Source organism: Ursus arctos, unplaced genomic scaffold, assembly GCF_023065955.2.
Source record: "Ursus arctos isolate Adak ecotype North America unplaced genomic scaffold, UrsArc2.0 scaffold_18, whole genome shotgun sequence".
NCBI lineage: Eukaryota > Metazoa > Chordata > Mammalia > Carnivora > Ursidae > Ursus > Ursus arctos.
In genome coordinates this window covers 32,713,643-32,724,570 of record NW_026622852.1, presented here as the reverse complement: position 1 = coordinate 32,724,570, position 10,928 = coordinate 32,713,643, and positions in this window count along the sequence as shown.

Sequence of the window (10,928 nt, the reverse complement as noted above, 5' to 3'; positions counted from 1 at the left end):
CAAATAAAGTTTAATTAGTGGATACAGGGAACTCATGCACTTTTTTTTTTTTTGAAATGTAATTATATATACAATTGAAGAATGGCTGAAACTATGAGTCAATCCCCTTTCATTAGTGGAGCATAAATTCTGACAATTGTCTAGTAATAAAATCTAGGTTTATTAATATCTCTGGTACTTCTACTTTCTCTAGACTATACAATAAGATATTTATGGAGTAAATGAAGTGACCATCTCTACTCTGCATAGTTACATGAATAAATTACAGCCAGAATGGAAAATCTATTAAAATTTTCATGCAAATAAGTTTGCCATTTTAAATTAATTTTTTGTAGTGCCAATAATAAGAAATGTTTCTAAATCTAGAAAACTGAATTGATAATTTAAAGACATTTTAACTCATTGCAAAAGCTGGGGCGCCTGGGTGGCACAGCGGTTAAGCGTCTGCCTTCGGCTCAGGGCGTGATCCCGGCGTTATGGGATCGACCCTCACATCAGGCTCCTCCTCTATGAGCCTGCTTCTTCCTCTCCCACTCCCCCTGCTTGTGTTCCCTCTCTCGCTGGCTGTCTCTATCTCTGTCAAATAAATAAATAAAATCTTAAAAATAAAATTCATTGCAAAAGCTGATGCATACTCCACAAAGATTGGACAGAGCATATTTTGATGAAATTTGAATGCCCAGCAGACAAGGATCACATATGAGCTAAATTATAGTTTCTCATATACCATCCTACCATTAAACATTATTAAAATTCAGCAAAATTAAAGTTCAGTATGTATCATAGACCTTAAATAATAAAACCTTCAAAAGTCTTCATTGACAAAGTTCTGTTGTACTTTTGGAAGGGCCTTTAAAATTTCCTTTTTCTGTATGTCTTTCCTTCTTAGTTTTTCCATGCTCATGTTTTCAATTATTTCTATGCCGTTTAGCATCTTCTTTTCTTATAACATTCTCTACATGATATAACATTACAGAGATAGAATTAATGATTGCCTCTGGAGATGAGTTTATAGCCAGTATTAATGGAATAAAAATTTATAACTCCAGAACCACACCTCTATTTCTAAATTTAGAACTTGATGTACCTTGGGTATTGACTATTGCTTCATTCTTTCTAAACAATGTCTCTACTGAAAATGCTTTCTTTTACAATAGTGTCTATGTAATACAAAAATCATTTTAATTTAGTGAAAAGGAGATAAATTATTAACTCTAGAACTTAGGAATTTGAAGCCAATTTTATTCCAATAATTATTCTGTATGATGATTTTATATAGAGAGATATATAATGAAAGTTCCTGTATCTAAATGGACCGATAACAATACTTTGAATTTTTTACATTAAGGGCCTTGTCATAGGATATCCAAGCATCGCGAATATTTTATGAAGTACATCTGCAAAAATTCACAAAAATGCTGAAGAAAGAATTAATTTGATTGCACACACACATACATATACATTAACACATCGATATATCTGATATATATATACTTATATCTATATCTGAGATTATATGTATATATGAGATAGTGCTTTTTATTTTGTCAAGTTTTTTCAAATACAAAGAATGTAACATTTTAGTAGTGATGATGCCTAAGTTAGAATGTTTTAGTTTTCAGTAGCTTATTTTAAACTTTTTATTTTGTCATAAGTTCAGTTTTCAGAAATGTTGCAATAATAGCTTAATTTTTCTTCTTTGGTAACAGAGAACCCCTATCAAACTTAATAACCTAAAACATTTTACTTTAAAATTAGAAATTTTTAATGCAGGTAACAAGAAAGTGTATCATTCATCCAAATTTGTTGCAAGAAAATCTTATTTCTCTTGAAATTTAGAGATCAATTTATTATAATTAAAATTGTTCTAATCTTTATTTAAATGTATACATTTTATTTACAATCTGCTTGAAAATATACTGACCCTATCTCTAAGAATATTCATGAGAATTTATGCATTTAGGACTAAATGAGCTCTATATGAAGAAAAAAATAAGCTCAGTTTTCTTGGACATTTAACCCATATTAATGATGAAATAAAAAAAAATCATTGTTACCAGGAAATGCTAAATTTTACATGTCAAATATATTTTTCTTGAGAATTAAAATATATGTATTTCTGTGGTTTTGATTAGAACATTAACTTTTTTTCTATCTCCAATAAAGCCCGAAAGTAGAGTCACCAAAGAAAACTTAGAGATGACCTTGTTAGAAGGGTGAATAGAAACATAAATTTAGTAATCAAAATTTTTGCTTAGTGGGCATAAGCAGAAACAGTAGAATGGGAATTTGAAGACCAGCATTCTCACACAAATTCTGTCACTGAGATATAATAAAAACTTGAAATATTACTCAATCTCATTTGATTTCAGTCTCTTCATTAAGGGGTATTAGAGATAATCTCTCAGATTTCACCTGTTAAAATATCTACATAGTGTATAAAATCCAAATTTTAGAAAGTTTAGAAAATTTTATACATCTAAAAGAGGTATTGTAAGATTGAAAAGCCAGAAAAAGTACTTTTCCAAGAAAAAGGTACAAATGAGAGATTCTTTAGGAGAGTAGGTAACTCTTCAAAGGTTAGCCATCTAATCCTAGATAGTAATTCTTTTTTTAATTATGGTAAGAACATTTAACATGAGATCTGTGGTCTTAAAAACTTTTTAGGTGCACAGTACGGTATTGTTAACTAATACATGATATACAGCAGATCTCTATAAATAATTCATCTTGTATAACTGAAACTTAGTACCTGTTGAAGAGCAAATCCTCATTTCTCCCTCCCTCTATCCCCTGGAAACCACTATAACACTCTGTTTCTGTGAGCTTGACTATTTTAGATGTCTCATATAAGTGGAATCATGTAGTATTTGTCCTGTGACATATTTATTTCACTTAGCATGATGTTCTCTAGATTCAATCATGTAGATGTGTGTAACAGAATTTCCTTCTTTTTTAAGGTCAAATAGTGTTCCATTGTATGCATATATCACATTTTCTTCATCCGTTCACTTGTTGATGAACATTTAGGTGGTTTTTATATTTTGACTATTCAAATAATTCTAGAGTGGATGTGAGAGCACAGGTGTCCTTTGAGATCCTGTTATCAGTTCTTTTGGATATATACCCAGAAGTGGGAAGACTAGATCATTTGGTAGTTCTATTTTTAATTTTTTGAGGAACCTCCATATTGTTTTCCATATGACAGCACTCTTACATTCAAATCAACAATGTATATGGGTTCCAATTTCCCACATTCTCACCCATACTTACTATCTTTTGTTTTTCTGATAACATGTATGAGTAGATTAGGGATAATGATTAGGGATACCAAGCGTATTTTCATATGTCTGTTGGCCATTATATATTTTCTTTGGAGAAATGCCTCTTCAAGTCCTCGGACCATTTTGCTGCTGAGTTGTAGGAGTTTTTGAAGTAGTCTGTTTTGTTTTGGTTTGGTTTGGTTTGGTTTGGTTTTTTTGTTTTGTTTTGTTTTTGCTTTTGTTGACTGTTTTGATGATAAATCTAAGGAATTACTGTCAAGAATAATGTCATGATGTTTTCCCTTATGTTTTCTTTTAGGAGTTTCACATTTTAAGGTCTTGTGTTTAGGTCTTTAATCCATTTTGAGCTCATTTTTGTGTAGTATGAACTAGGGGTCTAATTTCATTCTTTTGAATGTGGATATACAATTTTTAAAACACAATTTGGTGAATCTGTCATTTCGTCATGCGTATTTTTGGTACCTCTGTTAAAGATCAGTTGACTGTATATGCATGAGTTTATTCACAAATGTGTGAAAATTTAACAACATACTCTTAGACAGCCAGTGGGTAGAAGAAGAAATCAAAAGGGAAATTAGAAAATGTCTCAAGATAAAGAAAAACACAAAATACCAAAACATATGGGATGAAGTAAAAGCAGTACTAAGAGGAAAGCTTGTAGCAGTAAACACGTACATTAGAAAAGAAAGATCTTAAATAAACAACCTAACCTTACAACTCAAGGAATTAGAAAAAGAACGATCTAAGCCCAAAGCTAGGAGAAGGAAGAAATAACAAAGATTAGAGCAGAAATAGATAAAATATAGAACAAAAAGTACAATAGAAAAAATCAAAACTGTCTTGCTCTTTGAAAAGATAAACTTGAAAAACCTTTTACGAGACTAAGAAAACAAGATAAATCACAAAATAAGAAATGGAACAAGAGATATTTACAATGATGTTTCAGAAATAAAAAAGGATCATAAGGGACTACTATGAACATTTATACAACAACATGTTAGATAACCCCGAAGAATGGATAAATTCATCAAAACTTACAGCCTACCAAGACTGCATCGTGAAGAAATAGAAAATCTGAAGGGATTAATAATGAGTTAGGAGTTTGAATCATGAATCAAAAACCTCCCAGCAAAAAGTCCAGGACCAGATAGCGTGTCTGATAAATTATAACAAGTATTTAAAGAAGAATTAACACCAATTCTTCCCAAAGTCTTCCAAAAAATAGAAAAGAAGGGAATACTTGCAAACTCATTTTATGAGGCCACCATTACTCTGATACCACAACCATGTAAAAACACTACAAGAAGAGAAAACTACAGGCCACTAGCCCTGATGGGTACTGATGAAAAATTCCTTAACAAAATGCTACTAAACTGAATTCAACAATACATTAAAAGGATCATACAGCAAGATTAAGTGGGTTTAATGCAACTTGTTCAACATATACAAACAAGTAATGTGATACACAACACTAACAGAATGAATGACAAAAATCATATGATCAGTTCTATAGCTGCAGAAATATCATCTGACAACATTAAACATGTTTTCATGATAAAAACTCTTAACAAACTAGATATAGAAGGAATTTACCTCAACATAATAAAAGCCACATGTGAAAAGCTCACGGCTGACATCATACTCAACCTTGAAAACCTAAAGTTTTTCCTCTAAGATCTTTATCAAGGCAAGGATGCCTACTCTATCACCTCCTATTCAACATTGTTATACAAATCTTAGAGAAATTAGGCAAGAAAAATAAAAGGCATTTAAATCAGAATGGAAGAAACAAAATTATCTTTGTTTGTAGGTAGCATGAACTTTTAAGTAGAAGACTCAGAAGACTCCACAAAAAAATTAATAAACTAATGAAGAAAGTAGTCAGCTCACTGACTAAAGATATTAAATGTAAACTGTAAAAAGAGTCCTGACCTTAGATTCATGCTGGTGCAGAAAAAGTGACTTAGGAAAGATCACACAACTTGTAGTATTAGAACTCAAAACAGATGTCAGTGAGTTGACTCCTTTGTGCAGCAGCAGCAACTGTAGTAATAAAAGCAGTGGAAATGATAATGGCAAGCCTTCTGTTGTTTGCCAGCCACTGTTTTAAATACTTTATACACATTAATCAAATTGTCACAACAACCCTATGAAGTAGATTCTGTTATCATGTTCATTTCACAGATGCGGAGACTGAAGTATAGAGAGGTTGTCTAAGCAGATAACAAAGTTGGTACATTGCAGATATGGATTTAAAAATGTAGGTACTCTGGTTCTCAGAGTACATACTGGTTTCTTAAAAAGTGAAATAAAAAATAATTAAGTTGTCATTTTCTTCCAAACATCACAAACATAAAACTTTTTTAAACTCATGAAAACAATTTCAAAGGCACAACTACTCTGTTTTGGGTCAGCTTAATTATTAGCACAGATAATGCAGTGTTTAGATATAGTTGACCCTTGAACAACATAGGGGGTAGGGGCACTGACCACCCTGCACAGTTGAAAATCTGCGTATAACTTTTGACTTCCCCAAAACTTACCTAGTAGTAGCCTACTGTTGACTAGAAGCATTACCAGTAACATAAACAGTCAATTATAACATATTTTTGTATGTTATTTGTGTTACATACTGTATTCTTAAAGTAAGGTAGAAAAAAAATGTTATTAGGAAAAACATAAGGAAGTGAAAATATATTTACAGAACTGTGTTGTGAAAAATCTGCATATACGTGGACCACACAGTTCAAAACTGTGTTGTTCAAGCATCAACTATATCCATCTTTAAAGGACACTTTTATTTGTAAGGAAAATAGGTAATCACTTCCTTCTTTTCCTTGCAGTAGCCCTTAAGCCAAGTTCCTTTGCATTGTAGAAAACAACAAGGGGCAAATAGGCAGAGTTCTGATATTGGATATTTTTCAGTAAAAAGAGATAACTGTGCTCTCTAAGATTAAAATCAAAACAACAAAAAAAATGGACCAATCCCCTGCTCTCCCTATATGAGTGAGGCACAGGCAGTGGTTTGCTGATAAATGTTTAATAACTGTCTCTCTGGAAAAAAAAATGTAAGTGTTCTACACATAAGGTTATTATAAATTTTATATATGGAATTGTACCACACAATTTACATATAATAATAAGTAACTATATTATTATTGTAAACTTATTGTAAACTCAGAAAAAATGAACAAATTCAGTAAATTCATGAGATACAAAATGAGCATACAAAAATCAGTTGTGTTACTTTGTTTTGTTTCTTCTTAGTTCATTTGTTTTTTTTTTAATTCCACATATAAGTGAAATTTATATAAAATATTTAGAAATACTTATATCACACGGACTCTTAAATACAGAGAACAAACTGATGGTTGCCCATGGGGAGGTGGGTAGGAGGATGGGTTAAATAGATAAAGAGTATTAAGAGATATAACTTGAAGTTATAAAATAAATAGTCATGGAGATGAAAAATATAGCTTAGGAAATTTGGTCAATAATATTATAATAATGTTTGGTGAAAAGATAGTAACTACATTTATCATGGTGAGCACTAAGTGTTATAGAGAATTGTTGAATCAATATGTTGTACACCCGAAACTAATATAACATTGTATGTCAATTATACTTCAGTAAAAAAAAAAAATCAGTTGTGTTATGTAATAACAAACTATCTGAAGAAATGAAGAAAATGATCCTATTTACAATAACATCAAAAAGTAAAATACTTAAAAATAAACATAACCAAAGAGGTGAAAGATTATGTATACTGAAAACTATAAAACATTGATGAAGGAAATTAAAAAACAAGCGGAAATCATTTTGTGTTCATGGATTAGAAGACTTAAGACTGTTAAAATGTCTGTACTACCCAAAACAGTCTCTGAATTCAGTGCAACCCCTATCAAAATGTCAATGACATTGTTTACTAAAATGGAAAAAAAATTCTAATATTTATATGTAGCCATAAAAGACCCCAAAGAGCCAAAACCATTTTAATGAAGAACAAAGCTGAAGAAATCAACATTCCAATTTCAAAATATGTTACAAAGCTACAGTAATTAAAACAATATGGTGCTTCCAGAGAAACAGACATATAGATAAGTAGAAGAGAACAGAGAGCCCAGAAATAAATCCACACATATATAGTCAACTGAGCTTTGAAAGGGGTGTCAGGAGTACACAATGGGGAAAAAAGGGTCTCTTCAACAAATGGTGTTAGAAAAACAATATTCACATGCAAAAGAATGAAAATGGGCAATTAATTACCTTATCTTACCCCGTACACAAAAATCAACGTAAAACGGATCAAAGTCTAAAATATAAGACCTAAAGTTGTAACCTAGAAGAAAATTTAAGGGAAAATATTTATGACTTTGTTGTAGACAGTGCTTTTCTTGAGTTTGACAACAAAAGCACAAGCTTTAAATAAAAGCAAAAATAGACCAGTGGTACTACTTCAAAAGATACCCTCACAGCAAAGAAAACAATCAGCAGAGTGAAAGGCAATTTATGGAATGGGAGAAAATGTTTATAATCCAACTAGTTTTTTAAAGCAACATTTCTTAAGGAACTAATATGTATACTGCAATGTGGCTATCACTGAGGACGTGGAAGGATAACCTATTACCCTTTGAAAGAATCTCATGATTACGAACAATTGAAAGGAGACAATGAATGGCAAAAGAGGTCATGTAAATCTCCAGAAGTCTACTTCATACTATAGTGTGGATTGTAATACAGGCATGAGTAGATTTTTTTTTCCTTTTTCTTCAAAGTTTTATTTAAATTCTAGTTGGTCAACACAGAGTGCAATATTGGTTTTAGGAGTAGAATTCAGTGATTCATCACTTACATACAACACACAGTGCTCATCACAAGTGCCCTCTTTAATACCCAGCACCCATTTAGGCCGTCCCTGATTTTTTTCAATTGGAGTAGCATGTTAAAAGTCTAGGACAAGGCTTGAACTATTCCCATCTATAAAATAGAGAAGTGGCACTTTTAGCTCTGTGAAGCACAGGTGGGAAATACTGTTTTGAGTGCAAAACAAAGTGTTACATTAGTATTTATTATTTATATGTTAAAATTGTTGATAGTGATTTTATTACAAGTAAAGAAACTGATAATATCTAACAGTTCTTACAATTTTAGAAAATCAGTGTCTGTTTTATATTGGTCATAATGTGATGTTTGTTCCCCCTACATAAAACAGAGTTCTTAAAAAGTATTCAAATCCATCAGTATGAGTACTATAAAAGTCCTCATTACAAATTATAAAAATTTGAAACAGCCACAGTAAGTTTTCTAAAGAAAAAAAAAAGCATAACATGTAGAAATCCATGTTCTCACCTTAATAAAGAACATAAGTAAATCCTCAGCCCATGATTAGAAATCTTGCAATATTCAGTATTCACGCTGTACAAAAACAAGCAAGCATGATTGATCAGGGTAAAAATGAAAACAAACAAACAAAACAAAACAAACAAACAAAAAAACAAAAAACAAACACCAAGAAGTTCTGGTAGCCTGTATAGACACATAGTTCATAAAATCACTATATAGTTCATAAAATTTCCCATACATCATCACATTAAAAGAACACTGCAGCCTGCTGTCCAAATTGCCACTAACCATCAAAACTACCTTCTTTTGGACTTTCCCCTTTTTGAAAGGACACTGAGAATCATTTTGGTTTGACTTTACTGAGAATGGTACGTTCCAGTTTGGGATTTTGGAAGGGCTCACCCCAAGTAAGTCATACTTTTCACTAGGTACTCCAAATTGTATTTATTCATTTACCTAACCTATAGTTAATGACTGTGTCCTACATGCTTGAGATGGTTCTGTATACTGAAGGTACAAGCAGTAAATAAATCACATAATTTTCCTTTCCTAGTGGAGCTTTTATTCTTGTGGGAGAGATAGGCAATATATTATACATGATTTAGACGATAAATAGATACACACAGACCGGTGGTTTTTTATGTTACATAGAAGAATAAAGCATGTTAGAAGATAGAAGTTACTAGGTAATAGGGAAGTGAATAATGAGAGAGTGGGCAGTGAAATATGTCTATATCAAAAGGACTACAGACCTAAATGTAAAATGCAAAGCTATAAAATTCCTAAAAGATAATATAGGAGAAAATCTATATGTTTGTGGGTTTGCTGATGACTTCTTATATACAACACCAAAGACACAATCCATGAAAGAAAAAAATGATTAGCTAAATTTCATTAAAATAAAAAATATGCTCTGTGAAAGACACTGTTTAGAGAACAAAAGACAAGCCACACACTGGGAGAAAATATTTGGAAAAGACATACCTGATAAAGGACTGTTATCTAAAATATAGAAGAACTCTTAAATCTCAATAACCAAGGAAACAAGCCACCTGATCAAAAAATAAACCAAAGACCTTAACAGGTACACTAAAGAAGATAGTCAGCTGGCAAATAAACATATGAAAAAATGTTCCACATTATATGCCCTCAGGGAAATGCAAATCAAAACAACAGTGAGATACCACTACATGCCTATTAGAATGACCAAAATCTAAAACAATGGCAACACAAAATGCTGGGGAGGGTATGGAGCTATAGGAACTCTCATTCATTGGTAGTGGAAATACAAAATGGTACAGCCATTATGAAAGACAGAAGTTTTTTTTTTTATATGTGTGTGCTATATCTATATCTATAAATATATGACACTCAAAAAGCTGTGCAAATTTAATGTATGCAACCTGATGACCTGATTATTTGGGAAATAAGTATACACATATATACCTGTGAAACCATCCCCACAGTCTACACCATAAACATATCCATAACCTCCAAAAGTTTCCTTCCACCCTTTTTATGTATTATAATCATTTGTGTAATAAAACTTAACATAAGATCCCCTCTTAGCAATTTATTAAGCATAAATACTTGTCAGAAAACTAAACATATTCTTATCATATAATCCAGCCATTGCACTCCATGGTATTTTCTCAAATAAGTTGAAAATATATGTCCTTTCAAAAACCTGCACATGAATGTTTATAGCATCTTTATTCATTATTGCCAAAATTTACAATCAACTAAGATGTCTTTTGGTAGGTGAATGGATAAATAATCTGTGGTACATCTAGACAATGTAATATTATTCAGCGCTAAAAAGAAATGAGCTATCAAGACATGAAAAGACATAGAGGAATATTAAATGCATATAACTAAATGAAAGAAGCCTGCCTAAAAAAGCTACCTATTCATGATTTCAGCTGTATGACTCTGGAGACAGTAAAGAGTGGTTGCCAGTCATAAAAGGGAAGGATAGAATGAAACAGTAAAGCACAGAGGATTTCTAGGAAAATGAAATTACTCTGTATGATACTGTAATGGTTGATATGTGTCATTATACATTAAAAAAAAAAACATAGAATGTACACCACTAAGAGTGAAACCCAATATAAATTATGTGTTTTGGGTGATGATGATACATCAATGCAGGCTTATTAATTGTAACAAATATACTACTCTGGGTGGATGTTGACAAATAGGAGGAAAGCTATGCATGTGTGGCTATAGGAGATAAGTGGAAAATCTCTGTATCTTCTCATCAATTTTTCTGTGAACCTAAAAATGCTCTGAATATAAAAA